The sequence below is a fragment of the Cololabis saira genome, chromosome 10, assembly GCF_033807715.1.
Source record: "Cololabis saira isolate AMF1-May2022 chromosome 10, fColSai1.1, whole genome shotgun sequence".
NCBI lineage: Eukaryota > Metazoa > Chordata > Actinopteri > Beloniformes > Belonidae > Cololabis > Cololabis saira.
The window spans coordinates 4,699,265-4,716,707 of record NC_084596.1 but is presented as its reverse complement, the minus strand read 5'-3'; the positions used below and the strand labels follow the sequence as shown (position 1 = coordinate 4,716,707).

The following is a 17,443-nucleotide window of genomic DNA, read 5'->3' as shown; positions in this document are numbered from 1 at the left end:
AACAAGTTTGTAGTTCGCATATACCACTGAAAAATGTAAATTACACTATAGCAGCATATATATGCCGAACAATACTTGAATACGACTGATTTAGTGTGACCAAAACTAGAATGAAGTGCTACGAATTTTTACAGAGCTCTCTTCTACTGTTTACAACCGGGGCAGCCATCTTGGAATGTGAACTCGGGGATGGTGAAGACTCTCCCACTTTTCCAGTGGGAAATCCCACTTCGAGGGGCGTTCCAGTTGAAAATCCCGACTGGAAACTGGGAAATCCCCACTTCCAAGGACAAATGGAACGCGGCATAATATAATAATAATACATAGCTCTGCTCAGAGTCGTCGGTCACTGCAGAACTGCCAAAGTAAGTTTAAAACTAAAATAAAACTTGTTTCTTTGCTTAATAATACTGTTATTGTTATTATTGAAGTCTTTTTGGAAGGGAAAAAAGAATATTTGACTGATCCGATGATCTTGTACTGGGTTGATGTACACGTTTCTTCTTCTGTGTCATTTATTTACTTGCTTTTTTTTCATAGACATATATACATAGACGCCGCATTGACTGCCTGAGAACGTCGGGAGTGGCCGCCATCTTGGATCGGTGGCGCTTTGACTCCAGCGCGTTCACTTCTATTGAGGAAGGAGGTGTATGCATAAGTAAAATAACTATAACTCACTTAATTTTCAACCGATTTTCACGCAGTTTGCTTTGTTACAAACGGCAGACATGTAGCTATGATACAGGATGCTTGATGTACGTTAAGAATGCAGGCTTTCATGCTAAAATACGTTCTGCAGGTAGTCACACTACTGGTTATGCTATAATTCAGGTATACACATATATATATATACACATATATACACACACATATACATATATATACATATATATACATATATATATATACACATACACACACATATACATATATATATATATATATATTAAAAAAAATATATATATACACACACACACATATCTATATATATATATATATATATATATATATATATATATATATATATATATATATATATATATATATATATATATATACACACACACAATATACACAATACAAAATACAGTATAGCATATTAATGAATGTATTAATATATTTGAATAACAGACATAACAAACTTAAAAACAAAAAACATAACGGATGACATTATACAATTGTCATAATGGAGAAGAAAAAGAAACATTTGGAAAGAGTGTGTGTGTGAGGAATTGTATATTAGTGTTATAAATGAAATTATATAATAATGCAATCGCTATGATATATAATTTTATAATATAATACATTCAAAAATATATGAAATGAAGCAACATACAATACAATAATACAATATGCTATATTACTGGGTACGCTAATATGATATAATAACATGTAATATAATATGGTATTGTGGCGGACACAATAACGGACCTCGCACCCATCAGGACTGTATGGAAGGGGGCGTGGTCACAAGCATTTATTTGGTTGCTTAGCAACGTGTGTTTGTTTACAGTTGTCAACTGACAGTTTCTTTTGGTCAGTTGGATTCCGCTGTCACGGAATAAAGACGTGTTTTACCAACCTCTGGAGTCGAGCCTCATCCTGCCACATTGGTGACCCCTTGTTTGAACATGTTTGAAGAAACAGAAGACATCTCGTCTTCATCTCATCAGCCTCCGCAGGCCGCAGGTTCCGCTGCGGTTTTGAGGCTGCCTGAGTTTTGGCAGGAGGACCCAGGCTCCTGGTTCCAGCATATCGAGGCGCTTTTCCGGCTACGGGGAATCACTGATGATGATTCCCGGTATCATCTGGTCGTCGTCGCTCTGGGCCAACAGTCCACCCGGCGGGCTCTGCAGCTGCTCCGTGCGCCTCCGCAACGGGACAAGTACGCCGCGCTGAAGCAGCTGCTGCTCCGGAGGTTCAGCCTCTCCGCCTCGGAGAGAGCGGACAGACTCCTCTCCCTGCCGGGCTTGGGTGACAGGTCGGCGGTGGAGCTGATGGACCAGATGTTTCTACTGCTGGTCCAGGACGATGGTGGATTTCTTTTTCCACATCTTTTCCTGCGCCAACTGCCGCCGCCCGTCCGCGCCGCGCTGGCGAACTCCAGCTGCCTTGTAACGGGCGACTACCGCGGCTTGGCTGAGGAAGCGGATCGGGTCCTGATCGCTCAACCGCCCAGCGATCGACGTCGGAGGACGCGGACCCAGCGGTGGTGGCTGCGGTGAAGACCCAGAGACGACGCGGTACAGATCTCTGTTTCTTCCACCAACGGTTCGGCGCCAAGGCGAGACGCTGCGTCCCTCCGTGTCAGTTGGAGCCACCGGGAAACCGGCGCTCAGTAGCAGCGATCGGCGGTCAGGAGCTGCTGTTTATTGCAGACTCTGCATCAGGAAAACGTTTCCTGGTAGATTCAGGCTCACAGCTGAGCCTCCTCCCGCCGACCGCCACGGACCGGTCGACCGGAGGTAACGGACCGCCGTTAAGCGCCGCCAACGGCTCCTCCATCACCACTTTCGGGACCCGGTCAGTGACTGTTTGTTTCAACGGACGCCGGTTCGAGAGTGACTTTGTCATCGCCAGTGTTGCTGTTCCTATCATCGGTGCTGATTTTCTGTGTGCTAACGGTTTGCTGGTGGACGTTGCAAACCGCAGATTGATCGACGCAGTGACTTTTATGACTTTCCCGTGTGAGACTGGGGGATCTGGACCGCTAGCACACGCTAGTTTTTTAGCAGCAGGTAACGTGTTCCAACGTCTGCTGGCAGAATTCCCGCGGCTGATCAAGCCTGTTTTTTCCACCGCGACAACCAGGCACGGCGTCGAGCATTACGTCACCACCACGGGGCCCCCGGTGTTTGCGTGTGCTCGTCGGTTAGACACACAGAAATTAGCCATTGCTAAAGAGGAGTTTGCCTCTATGGAGCGTTTAGGCATTGTTAGACGCTCCAAGAGCCCCTGGGCCTCACCGCTTCACATGGTGCCCAAGGCAGACGGTTCGTGGCGCCCGTGTGGGGATTTTCGCCGTCTTAACAACGTCACGGTGCACGACCGCTATCCAGTCCCACACATTCAGGATTTTTCCGCGCATTTAGCAGGGACAACCATCTTTTCAAAGGTGGATTTAGTACGCGGTTACCACCAGGTTCCCATGAGAGCAGAGGATGTGCCTAAGACCGCTGTAATTACCCCGTTTGGGCTTTTTGAATTTCTGCGCATGCCCTTTGGCCTGAAGGGGGCAGTGCAGACCTTTCAGAGGTTGATGGACTCTGTGTTGCGAGACCTCACGTTCGTGTTCATTTACCTCGATGACATTTTGGTGGCCAGTTCCTCAACAGAAGAGCATTTGGCACACCTCAAACTGGTCTTCCAGAGGCTAGATGAACACGGCCTTATTGTCAACCCGGCTAAATGCCAGTTCGGCCTGCCGGTTATTGATTTTTTAGGGCACCGGATTTCAGCTCAGGGTGCAGTTCCACTGCCGTCTAAGGTTCAAGCGGTGGCAGAGTTTCCCCGCCCGGCCTCGGTTAAGGCGCTGCAGGAGTTTTTGGGTATGATTAATTTTTATAACCGTTTCCTCCCTCGCGCCGCCCACCTCCTGCAGCCGCTTTATGGAGCCTTGCAAAAAAAGAAAGGCTGTGACCCAGTGGACTGGACACCTGACCGCATCAGTGCCTTTGAGGATGCTAAGTCTGCCCTGGCCAATGCAGTACTTTTAGCTCACCCATCACCTTCGGCCCCCATTTCTTTGACAACCGACGCTTCGGACATAGCAGTAGGGGGAGTCGTAGAGCAGCGGGTGGCAGGAGTTTGGCAACCTCTTGCATTTTTCAGCCGCAAACTACGTGACAGTGAGCGAAAGTATAGTGTTTTTGACCGTGAGTTGTTGGCGCTGTACCTCGCCACCCGTCATTTTCGTTTTTTTCTAGAAGGCCGTTCATTCACGGCATATGTAGACCATAAGCCGTTGATTTTTGCAATGTCTAAAGTGACAGAGCCGTGGTCCGCTCGCCAGCAGCGCCATCTAGCGTCCATCTCAGAGTTTACCACGGACATTCGGCATGTCGCGGGTAAAACAAACCTGGTGGCCGATTGCCTGTCACGCGCGCTGGTGTGCCCTGTAAACCTGGGAGTTGATTTTTCTGCTATGGCTGCTGACCAGGCTGATGACCAGGACATTGCGACTCTTAGGTCTGCTGGTACCGGTCTCAGACTAGAGAACTTGGCGGTAGAGGTCGGAGGTCCAGCTCTTCTCTGCGACATCTCCACTGGTCGGCCCCGTCCGGTGGTCCCAGTTTCCTGGCGCCGGCGGGTTTTCGATTCCGTACACTCCCTCTCACACCCTGGCATCCGGGCGTCAGTGAAACTGGTTGGGGCCAAGTTTGTCTGGCCCGGCCTCCGCAGGGAGGTTAAGGAGTGGGCAGCTGCATGTGTAGCATGCCAGCGGGCTAAAGTTCACCAGCACACAAAGGCGCCCCTGGAACCGTTCCCCATTCCAGCCAGGCGGTTTGACCATGTCCACATCGACCTGGTGGGCCCTCTTCCTCCATCGCAGGGTTACACGCACCTCCTCACCATGGTGGACCGTACCACCAGGTGGCCCGAGGCAGTGCCCCTTTCCTCTACAGGGTCAAAAGATGTGGCGCGTGCTTTCCTGGGTGCCTGGGTCTCTCGTTTTGGTGTCCCGTCTGACATCACGTCTGACAGAGGCCCCCAGTTCATTTCAGAACTTTGGTCGTCGTTGGCAGAAGCTTTGGGAGTGCAGGTACACCGTACTACTGCATACCACCCGCAAGCTAATGGCCTTTGTGAACGTTTTCACAGGTCCCTCAAAGCAGCACTGCGTGCTGCGCTCTCGGATGGTAACTGGGTGGACCGCTTATCGTGGGTCATGCTCGGTTTGCGCACGGCCCCGAAGGAAGATTTAAATGCGTCGCCCGCAGAGCTCGTGTTCGGTCAGCCACTTCGTGTGCCTGGAGAATTTTTGCCTGAAAGCTCGGCTCCGCAAATTCACCCAGCAAGCGGTCCCTTCGCATCAAATCGTTTTTTGACCCCGGGGCCCATTCACCACTGTTTTCCGCGAACATTCATTCCATCGGAGCTCAAGTCGGCTCAGTTTGTCTTCGTGCGGCATGATGCTCATCGTTCTCCTCTACGGCCTCCATACGACGGCCCCTTTAGAGTCCTCGAGAGAGGCCCTAAGGTTTTTTTGCTAGACCTAGGTGGCCGCAAAGAGCACGTGGCACTAGATAGGCTTAAACCCGCACACACTGTAGCGGATGAAGCTGTGGTCCCGGCCCAGGTCCCCCGTCGTGGACGCCCTCCACTGAGACCTCCTGTCGATGCTGCAAAGGATGGACGTTCTAATTTACCACCGAAGACTGTTATTTTTTCTCCGCAGCATCCTGCTCACACTGATGCTCCTGTGGTGGTACAGGAAGGACGGCGCAGCCGTTATGGTCGGCTAATTAAGCCACCAGTGAGGGACTGATGGGCCCTTCCAAGGACAACCTTCTGGGTGTTCTGGGGGGGGCTGTGTGGCGGACACAATAACGGACCTCGCACCCATCAGGACTGTATGGAAGGGGGCGTGGTCACAAGCATTTATTTGGTTGCTTAGCAACGTGTGTTTGTTTACAGTTGTCAACTGACAGTTTCTTTTGGTCAGTTGGATTCCGCTGTCACGGAATAAAGACGTGTTTTACCAACCTCTGGAGTCGAGCCTCATCCTGCCACAGTATAATAGATTAATATAATATCATACATTCTGGACCATGAGATACAGCTGTACTGTATGATCGTGATCTGATTTTAACTACTATCCTTTCATCTGTACCGCCATGATTGTCTCTGTATGTGTGTGTGATGTGAACAAGTAGAGTCATGTTTTTTATGAGTTCCTCATTTAAAAAAACACTGAAAATACAGTGGCTCTGTGAGAGAAACAGACAGACAGAGAGACAAACAACTGTTGTGAAGTGTGAAGATCAGTTGGTAAAAATGTAAATAGTGTAAATGAAATAAACTCAACTCAACTCTCTTTTTATTATTATTTTTATTATTATTGTCATTATTATCATAGTGTACCTTATTTTTGTTATCCCTTATTACATGTTATAGTATAACAGAATGTATGATATTATATTAATCTATTATACCATATTATATTACATGTTACATCATATTAGCGTACCCAGTAATATAGCATATTGTATTATCTTATTGTATGTTGCTTCATTTAATATATTTTTGACTTTATTATATTATAAAATTATATATCATAGCGATTGCCTTATTATATAATTTTCATTTATAACACCAAATGTTCCTTTTTCTTCTCCATTATGACAGTTGTATGCTGTCATCCGTTATGTTTTTTGTTTTTAAGTTTGTCTGTTATTAAAATATATTAATACATTCATTAATATGCCATACTGTATTTTGTATATATATATATATATATATATATATATATATATATATATATATATATATATATATATATATATATATATATATATATATATATATATATATATATATATATACATGTGTGTGTGTGTGTATATATATATATATATATATATATATATATATATATATATATATATATATATATATATATACATATACACAATACAAAATATATATATATGTATACACAACACAATGTATATATATATATATATGTATATATATATATACATATATGTGTGTGTATACCTGAATAGCATATAACCAGTAGTGTGACTACCTGCAGAACGTATTTTAGCATGAAAGCCTGCATTCTTAACGTACATCAAGCATCCTGTATCATAGCTACATGTCTGCCGTTTGTAACAAAGCAAACTGCGTGAAAATCGGTTGAAAATTAAGTGAGTTATAGTTATTTTACTTATGCATACACCTCCTTCCTCAATAGAAGTGAACGCACTGGAGTCAAAGCGCCACCGATCCAAGATGGCGGCCACTCCCGACGTCGGCCCCAATAGGAAGCGTCAGTCAATGCGGCGTCTATGTATATATGTCTATGCTGAAAATGTGGATTAAACTCTCCCCCACTCCGGTTGTTTCCTGTATCTGTGTCACGTGACTGTCCCGCCCCTTTAGGAGACTAATGCTGCGTTCCATTTACCTCGGAAGTCGGAACTCGGAATTGGGAATGACGTCACAGCCGAGTTATCAGCGTTCCAGTTACAAAGTAGGTAAACAAGTTTGTAGTTCGCATATACCACTGAAAAATGTAAATTACACTATAGCAGCATATATATGCCGAACAATACTTGAATACGACTGATTTAGTGTGACCAAAACTAGAATGAAGTGCTACGAATTTTTACAGAGCTCTCTTCTACTGTTTACAACCGGGGCAGCCATCTTGGAATGTGAACTCGGGGATGGTGAAGACTCTCCCACTTTTCCAGTGGGAAATCCCACTTCGAGGGGCGTTCCAGTTGAAAATCCCGACTGGAAACTGGGAAATCCCCACTTCCAAGGACAAATGGAACGCGGCATAATATAATAATAATACATAGCTCTGCTCAGAGTCGTCGGTCACTGCAGAACTGCCAAAGTAAGTTTAAAACTAAAATAAAACTTGTTTCTTTGCTTAATAATACTGTTATTGTTATTATTGAAGTCTTTTTGGAAGGGAAAAAAGAATATTTGACTGATCCGATGATCTTGTACTGGGTTGATGTACACGTTTCTTCTTCTGTGTCATTTATTTACTTGCTTTTTTCATTTGTCTCTGTGTATGCCCGGAAATGTACACTTCAAAGGTGCCGCAGGATAGGCCGTCTTCCATAATGTTTCCAAAGCTGCCCCGGCTCATGCATTATTTTTGTCTTTCATGGGACCTCTTTTATTCATTCTCTTCATTTCTCATATCTCATTCGAAGCAAATGCCCTTACCTGACGACAGGGGCGGCACACCTCCGTAAACTCTTCTTCCAACCTCACACTGTGTTCACTGACATAACTGCAGAAACCGAGCACACATCTAAAGTTGGCTACACATACCCTTTCAAGCTGTGATCGTATAGTGGTGAGTACTCTGCGTTGTGGCCGCAGCAACCCCGGTTCGAATCCGGGTCACAGCACCCCTGTGGCAGCAAGAGTGCTTCTCAAACTTTTGGAAAAAGAAAGAAAAGGTGCCACGGACACAACAAAATCCACTAGGGTTAGTGGATCAGATTTTCACACCATTCACACTTCAATTGATTGCGGTGGAGAGGGTGGGTGCTACGGCACGGACACTTAGCCAAGGACAATGGACTCTGCCAGTGGTAAGGACCCGGCAAGCGGCGCATGAGGGAGACAATAATTCATTTAAAATGTTTCCTTTTCCCAGTTTCAGGCCTTGGTAGAAGAATACACAAGTCATGGAGCTGTCAACATGCATCCTCCTTCGATAGCTCAGTTGGTAGAGCGGAGGACTGTAGAACCAGTAAAACTGGTATCCTTAGGTCGCTGGTTCAACTCCGGCTCGAAGGACTGCCATTGTTTTTCATCTTCCCAGAGCGGGACTCTATTTCATCACTGTACTCGGCTATGGCTTTGGCCACTGCCATGTACTTTGGTTGGTTGGCCCACACAGCGGGACAAAAAAAAAAAAAAAAAAAAATTTTTTTTTTTTTTTTTTTTTTTTGTCTGCACACATATTAATGGTTGATAACATGCCGGTAAAAACCTAAGGCATATATATATGTGCATTATTACTATATTTAGTATACATACATATATATATACGCATACATACGCACAGGGCCGCCGCAAGGGATGTGCGAACCGTGCGACCGCACGGGGCCTGGCGCCCCAAGGGGCCTGGCGCCCCAAGCCCAAGGGGCCTGGCGCCCCAAGGGGCCTGGCGCCCCAAGGGGCCTGGCGCTATGGGCGTTTTTTTTTTTTCCCCAATTTTTTATTTTTTTTTCCTTATAAATATCAACAGTCACGTTCCATTACAGACCTAAATGTGTACTAGTCTGTGCATATCAATAAATATATGTGAAATGATGACGCGTGTCTGTTGTTCAATACAACTGATCAGACCAAGCGCGGACACAAGCTAGTCTGATCCAGACGGTGGAGTTGGAACAAACTGTCACACAATGTCGAGAGAACGAGACAGATTCAGGAAATTTCCATCAGGGGATGAAAAAAGAAAAAAACAAAAGAAAATGGAAGAGTTTAATGCCTCTCTGAAAGGCACGTTTGATAAATTTGTTACAAAAATCACCGATCCGCCCGGGTCTCAAGCAGCCATGGGGCCCCGCGTCGAGGTAAGCCCAGATGATGATGAGGCAGGGGAAGGTATCCAGTATTTTGCTAATTGGAGAGTTAAAATTGCGCATATAGACACCCGATCCGACCCGAAAAACCCAAAAATTTCGCGCGCGCTCGCTACGCTCACGCGCAAGGGCCCCCCTGCCTATTTCACACAGGGCTTCGCAAATCTCTCAAACGGCTCTGCATACGCATACACATACATACATATACACATACAGACATACATACTACAGCACACTTTGTCTTACTGCAAATTGTATTGGTCTTTGTAGATTTGACTTCTTATTTAACTATTCAATTTAATCAACACATTTAATTAAGATTTTCTGCAAAATGCTCACAATCGATAAGATAAGGATAATTTAATAGCATTTAATAGAGCATTGTAATAACGTATAAATAATAAAAATCTAAAAATAGTCTGATAGACTGTTTAATATACAACACATGACTTATTTTGAAATACAAAGAACCAACTTGACTATGACTATGCTATGTAAAATGTGAATTAAGTTTTATTAATAACTTTGGTAAGTTTAAGATTTCATAAATAACATCGATGGAGGGGGGCCCAAAAATCACAGTCTGCCTAGTGTAGTCCATTTATTTAATCCGGCTCTGGGGGGGGTGCTACGGCACGGACACTTAGCCAAGGACAATGGACTCTGCCAGTGGTAAGGACCCGGCAAGTGGCGCGTAAGGGAGACAATAACTCATTTAAAATGTTTCCTCAGCCCCACAAAGCCCCACAATACGGTTTGACGTACATGCACGGTGCATCGGTACACACCTGTATCATGTCGAAATTTAAGGAAAAGTCTCTTGGCGCCATGGCCCAAACCAAACAGGAAGTCGGCCATTTTGAATTAATCGTGTAATTTTGGCGCAAAAAGTTATCAAAATCGTGAGTTTTCGTGAAGTGGCCGTGGCGCCGCGTCAAACTTCAACATTAAACAGGAATTGATACTAGTAGCTGATTGGTCCATATTTGAGAGTTCCTATTTTCTGCCATAACTTTTGAATGGTTTGACATAAAGACTATTGGGTGGTGTCATCGGACTGTTTTTTAGTCCTTGACCATAATTGGTGCAAATTAGCCCCGCCCCTTCTTCTGATTGGTCGATATTTGATAGTCCCTATTCTCTGCCACAAGTTTTGAACAGGTTGTGATAAAGACATGTGTGTGGTGTCATCTGACTCGGTATTGAGTACTTGACCTTCAAAATTGCACTCGCGAGGGCCCGTTTATCGCTGCTTGCAGCTTTAATTATTATTATTATTATTATATAGTAATATATAAATGTATATTATGGATTTTTTAAGTATTTTTTTATACATTTAGCTCATGGAGGATGACCCTGAGACCACGGCGGACCTGATCCCCCTCACGTCCCTGGGGGCCCGGACGCGGCTGGACGAGTCGGTCTGGTCCGTGGAGTCCCTGGTCCCCTTCATCCCCTGCCGGGACTGGCTGCTGCAGAACGGCGTGTTCGGGCCGGAGGAGGTGGAGAACCTGCGGCTGCTGGCCGAGCGGGCCGACCGCATCATCCGCCTTGGCCAGGAAAAGCTGGTGTCGGGGGGCCGGTCCGGGGCCCAGGGCCAGGAGAAGCTGGTGTCGGGGGACCGGTCTGGGGCCCAGGACCAGGTGAATGAATGAATGAAACAAATGTATTGGTCACCACCAAGCCTCAGAGGAGCAACTCGTGGACCACATGGCCTAATGTACAAGGCGTCTGACTTTGGATCAGAACATTGAGGGTTCAAGTCCCTCTGTGGTTATAGAGCCTTCAGATAGTTAGATCTGGTCTCCTAACTGTCATTCATTCTTTACAGGTCACTTTGGTTTAGCTACCCTCACGGAGGGTATGGAGTTCAATAATACACACAATATTTGGTCATTTAAAAAAGGGTGGCATCTAAAACATTCAGGATGAAAGGAAAAATTGGGAACGCTCCACGATTGTGCGTGTCATCCTTGCGCCAGGGGCCATGCTAATCTTCTCTGTATCGTTCCAATTTTAGTACGTGTGCTACCGAAGTAACACAACATGGAGTTCTCTGTGAGCCCTATTTAGATCCCCCTGGTGTTCCACCCTGGATTCTAATGGTTGCCTTACCGGAGGACAGAAATGGCTTTGGGAGTGTGCTGCCTCTAAGGCATTCTTTTGTTTCTTATTTATTTGTCTCTTAAATAATTAGTTGGTATTCATTACAGTTTGAAATGATGTATTTATCTGCTATAAGTTTAACTTGTTTAAAAGAAAGATTTATTTTGGTATTTGGTCACTGATGACATCACGTCCTGTTAGGCACTTCCTGTTCTTGAGAAAATGGTGGCAGATATGTGGTGCATGCTCTGAATATAATCTGCGTCCGTCTGCTAGGAAACATCATAGAGGCAATGCTGTAAGTTGCTATATTTAATGTTTAATGTTTCAGTCTTGAAACTTTGGGCGCCGCTTCCGCTCCCGGAGGTGCCTAATCTGTAAGTGGAGCAACGTGGTCCGACACCTACCCTTTGGACTTTTGCTTTCTTTCTGGACAATTAACGATAATTTTATTTTAATTTATTACCGCATTCTTGCCAGTTAATATGCCTTGCTTAACATATTAGGTGGTGTTGCGAGTTTGTTCACATGTCTTTGTTTACTTTGACTGTTTTTATTTTACATTTCCTCCATACTGCTCTGATTGGCATTATTAGGAAATGTGGACTTATTACCATCAGCACCACATAAATGAGTGTGCTCGTTATAGTTCATGCCTCCACGAGCCACGTTGTTACATTCTTGGGGGGTTTGTACGGATTTATTTTACACTGAGGGAAGAGAGGTTTTGTAGGGGAAGTTTATAACTGACTAAGTCAGGTAGTTCTGTATCTTAGGAGATACAAGTGTTTAGCGTTTCCTTAGGGACTAGGTTTGTTTATGTCTGTCTTCGTCCTGAATGAATGTGTGTGTGAGTGGCTACAACCCCCCACCCCCGCCCCACCCCACCCCTTCCTTTTCTGCTCAGGTATCTTTACATCGGCAGTTCCAAGTCACAAATGACTGGTAGGAACATCCGGTTCGTCTCCTGGAACACCAAAGGAGTGAATGAGGTCTCTAAAGCCAATAAGGTGATATCCCACTTAGTACATCTTAGGGGCGATGTATGCTTCCTTCAAGAAACGCATCTTCGCACCTCTGAAGTGTCCCGTCTTAAGAAGCCATGGATGGGACACCTGTTCCACTCGAGGTACTCTGAGAGGGCCAGGGGGGCGGCTATCATTATACATAGAAACGTTTCTTTTGAGCTTGAAGCATCTGTACTTGACCCTAACGGCCGATATGTCATCGTTTCAGGCAAATTGCAAAATACTCCCGTGGTTCTGGCTTCGCTATATGCACCAACGTGGGATGATGACAAATTTATATCCAGATTCTTTTCCACCATACCCAATTTGGATGATCACCAGATTATAATCCTGTGGTTTCTTGTGCTGGCCCCCCCTTCTCCTCCCTTTTCTCTCTTTTGTCCATGTTGCAGCATCCTTTGCCGGACACCGGAACCTGCAGTGTGGGAGTGAGGGGGGCAGGGTAACGGCCCCTTTTGGGCGGGGGAGAATGTTCGTCCCTCAAGACTCCTCTCCCTGGCCCTGCCCCTTCTCAACCTTTCCCCGACCCTGCACCCCAACCTGGGACTTGATGATTGGGCCGGAGCTTCGGGAGCTGCGTGCTGGCCTGCGGTCCCCACCCCTGGTCATCCCGTTGCTGGCCCCCCCTTCTCCTCCCTTTTCTCTCTTTTGTCCTGCAGGTGGCCGTGGGTGGCTTGTAGCTTGCATTACGGAGCACAAGTCTTTTCCTGACCCTGCACCCCAACCTGGGACTTGCTGATTGGGCCGGAGCTTCGGGAGCTGTGTGCTGGCCTGCGGTCCCCACCCCCGGTCATCCCGTTGCTGCTTCCACCTGCCTGCTGTGCTGTTGCCGTCCCTGACCCACCAGTCTGGCCCTCGGCAGGAGGGTCCCCCCTGATGAGCCTGGTCCTGCTCAAGGTTTCTTCCCTCCTAAAGGGGAGTTTTTCCTTGCCACTGTTTGGCTTAAGGTTTTTCTCCCACTAGGGGAGTTTTTACCTGCCATTGTTTATGTAATAACTGCTCGGGGGTCATGTTCTGGGTATGGGTCTCTGTAAAGCGTCTAGAGACAACTCTGTTGTATTAGACGCTATATAAATAAAATTGAATTGAATTGAAAATTGAATTATAATCGGTGGTGATTTTAACCTGGTTCAAGATATAGACCTTGACAGATCATCAAGGAAACAAACTTCTTTATCCAAATCTGCCAAAGCTTTAAAATTTCACGCCAGTCAGCTCGGCTTGGAGGACCCCTGGAGGGCCAGATTTCCATCCAGCAAAGCTTTCTCTTTCTTTTCACATGTTCACCACTCATACTCCCGGATCAACTTTTTTTTACTGGATAGTAAATTGTTACATAACGTTGTCAACAGTGAATATCATAGCATAGTTATTTCAGATCACGCGCTAACCACTGTTGATATTAAGTTTTCTGGTTGCAAAGCTCCCTCAAAACACTGGAAATTTAGCTCGCATTTGCTTTCAGAAGCAGGATTCAAATCCTTCCTCACTTCGCAGATTAAATTCTTCTTTGAGACCAATGATACGCCGGGCATCGGATCTGACACGCTCTGGGAGACTTTCAAGGCTTATATTCGGGGGCAGGCTATCTCTTTCGTTTCCCATCTTAAAAAATCTGAACAGACTAAGATGGCAGACATTTCAACTGAGATCCGAAACTTGGACACTCAATACGCAGAAAACCCTTCAGCGGCTCTGTATAAGAAACGGCTTCTGCTGCAATCGCAATATGACATGTTAGCCTCCAGTAAAGTTGAAGAACAGCTACTACATACCAGACAACGTTTTTTCGAACAGGGAGATAAAGCAGGTAAACTGCTTGCATACCAGGCTCGTTCGGCTAGCGCGTCTAGACTGATCCCCAATATAAAATCATCCACGGGTGATATCAAAACAGACCCCACCGAGATCTGTAATGTTTTCTCCGACTTCTATTCTTCACTCTACTCCTCTGAGTCCTCTTCACAGGACTGGGACAGCCGTAACCCCTTGGATGACCTTGCATTTCCTCAAATCAACCTGGAAGGCGCTGACGATTTAGGTGCACCATTGACCGCAGCAGAGGTAACAACTGCCATTAAATCTTTGCAAACTGGGAAATCTCCCGGCCCTGACGGGTACACTACGAAGTTTTACAAAGCTTTTGCAGACTTACTCACTCCGATCCTGGTCAGAATGTTTAATGACGCTTTCCAGAAAGGCCAACTTCCACCCACCCTGACAGAAGCCTCAATTTCTCTCTTATTAAAGAAAGACAAAGATCCGTTGCTGTGTGGCAGTTACAGACCCATATCCTTACTGAATGTGGATTTTAAAATAATGGCTAATGTCCTTGCCACCCGCATCCAGAGAGTATTGCCTGCTCTTATTCATCCAGACCAATCTGGTTTTATCCCTGGTAGACACTCTTTCTTTAACACCAGACGGTTATTCGACGTTATTTACACCCCCACCGCGGACTCTCCCGAAATCGTTCTTTCTTTAGATGCCGAAAAGGCATTCGACCGGGTGGAGTGGAGGTACATGTTCTATGCTCTCAACAGGTTTGGTTTCAGCGCTAATTTTATTTCCTGGATTCAGTTACTCTACACATCCCCGGTTGCTTCAGTCAATATCAATGGAATCCGCTCCAACTCGTTTCCGCGCTCGCGAGGTAATAGACAGGGCTGTCCTTTATCCCCTTCTCTGTTTGTGTCCGCCGTGGAGCCGTTGGCTATCTGGCTCCGTAATGAGGGTCGTTTTGACGGTATCATGCGCCAAGGGTTAACTCACAAGTTGTCGTTGTACGCGGACGACCTCCTGCTATATATCTCGGACCCCCCGAACTCCCTTCCTGTAATTTTGAACATATTAGAGGTATTTAAGAAAATCTCCGGTTATAAACTCAATCTTGATAAAAGTGAATATTTTCCAGTTAACGATCTGGCTAATGCTCTTCCTCAAAATATTTTTCCCTTTAGGAAAGCCTCGGAAGGGTTTAAATATTTGGGTATCTTTGTGAGTAAATCCTTTACAGAACTAGCTGCCAAGAACTTTGATCCCTCAGTTGAGCGCTGCAAAGAAGACTTAGCCAGGTGGTCCTCCCTGCCTTTCTCTTTAATGGGACGTGCTAACCTGATCAAGATGATTACTCTACCGCGATTTTTATATCTCTTTCAGCAAATTCCGATTTTCTTACGCAACTCATTTTTTCTCTCTCTTGATAAAATAATTAATTCATTTCTATGGTGTGATAAAAAGGCTCGTATTAGGAAGGAGATTCTCCAACTCCCCAAGGCAGAGGGTGGCCTGGCGCTGCCAAGCTTCCGTCATTATTACTGGGCGTGTAATATTAATAAACTCCTCTTTTGGAACTCCAAAATTGCACAAGCTGGCTTACCCCAATGGGCTCAAATGGAGATATCCTCATCCAGGCACTCACTGTGGTCAGTGGTCTGTGCACAATTACCTCTGCCGCTCAAGGTCTCCATTAACCCGATTGTGACTAACACCTTAAAAATCTGGAGCCAATTCAGAAAGCACTTTGGTTTACATGTACCATCAGGTCTGGCTCCTATTTACCGCAATCATTGTTTTGTCCCTTCTTACTCAGATCCAACATTTCGGGATTGGCATGAGAAAGGTCTACATTCTGTCAGTAGCCTATACATTGATGGGATTTTCCCTCAATTTTCTGATCTGGCTGCTAAATTCACTCTCCCAAACTCCCATCGGTTTCGTTATTTTCAGGTTAGACATTTTGTTCAGAAACAATACCCGCAATTCCCTAGTCAGCCCCCAAACTCTAGTTTAGACCCGTTTCTATCTCTGAAGACAGACTCTAAGAGGTTGATTTCTATCATTTATAGAAACATTTTTGCGGTTAATCCAACCAGACTGGACTCACTTCGAACTGTGTGGAGTCAGGACTTTGGGACTGATATCACTGATGATCAGTGGGATCATATGTTAGATCTGGTACACGCATCTTCTATATGTGCAAGACACTGTCTAATTCAATGCAAAATCCTACACAGGAGCCACTACACCAATGCAAGATTAGCGAAGATTTACCCAGATAGGGCTGACTCATGTAACAGATGTAAATTATCACCGGCAGATTACATGCATATGTTTTGGTCATGTCCGAAATTGTCTTTATTTTGGTTGGGGCTCATCCTCCTCAAATGGACACATACGCTTCCGCCCACACACAATAGAGGGATACATGAAATCCTATACTGCATTAAGCTGGAGAAGATTAGGTTCTCCCGTCGGGGTTCCTTGGAAGCCTTTAACAAAACTTGGCAACCTTTTGTTGACCACATTCACTCACTCAGCATTGATGAAGAACCTGAGGACTGATTAGAAACGCTGTGAGCAGAATAACCCCCCCCCTGGATCCAGTTGAATTGTAGCAGAGTTTTTTACAGGATTTTATTTTTATGCCCGCCGTTTTCAAAGCATGTCTGTTTCCGGAGTGTAGTGGTTATCACGTTCGCCTCACACGCGAAAGGTCCCCTGTTCGAAACTGGGTGGAAACATGTATGACTTTGCAATAACATTATTTGGGCTTGGAAAACCACTCCAGTCCTCTTCTTGGTGCACAGGACAGGAAGGCCGACCATCTCTTTCTCGCATTGGGTCTCATGCAGAAATTAATTTTGTTGCAGTTCCACAACTGACCAAAAGCCAGTCATTCTCCATTAACGTAGACTAGCTCCACCACCAGACCCCAGCAGCAGAGGTTCCGAGAGGGGGTCCCCGGAGGTGCGGGGAACCCCGGACCAGCTGGACCAGAGCTTTGCGGCAAACCGAGCCGAGACTCACAGGGCTTCACCTGCATTCCCGTCGCGCTGAGACCACGGAGAGCCGAGAATCGCGGACCGATATAAAAGTTTAGAAGGAGATGGACACTGACTTTCCAATGACATTGGTACACAGTTATTAAGTTCCTGCCGCCCCGCTGCTCAGCAACTAACCTTTGACTCACCGTCCAGACCCGGAGCCACCCAAAGATCCGGCTCACTGTGCGAACCT

At 45.6% G+C, this 17,443-nt stretch overlaps 4 non-coding genes across 4 annotated transcripts; 3 read left to right on the top strand and 1 right to left on the bottom strand.

Annotated features, from left to right (window-relative positions):
* Positions 1–8,030: 8,030 nt before the first annotated feature.
* trnah-gug (transfer RNA histidin (anticodon GUG)) lies at positions 8,031–8,102 on the top strand. Its single transcript has one exon. It is a non-coding gene; the product is annotated as a tRNA-His (tRNA).
* Positions 8,103–8,407: 305 nt separating this feature from the next.
* trnay-gua (transfer RNA tyrosine (anticodon GUA)) lies at positions 8,408–8,496 on the top strand. The gene is given in 2 exon segments: positions 8,408–8,444; positions 8,461–8,496. It is a non-coding gene; the product is annotated as a tRNA-Tyr (tRNA).
* Positions 8,497–10,994: 2,498 nt separating this feature from the next.
* Positions 10,995–11,067, top strand: trnaq-uug (transfer RNA glutamine (anticodon UUG)). The gene has a single exon. It is a non-coding gene; the product is annotated as a tRNA-Gln (tRNA).
* Positions 11,068–11,226: 159 nt separating this feature from the next.
* Positions 11,227–11,333, bottom strand: LOC133453200 (U6 spliceosomal RNA). Its single transcript, XR_009783324.1, has one exon. It is a non-coding gene; the product is annotated as a U6 spliceosomal RNA (small nuclear RNA).
* Between the last annotated feature and the right edge of the window lie 6,110 nt (positions 11,334–17,443).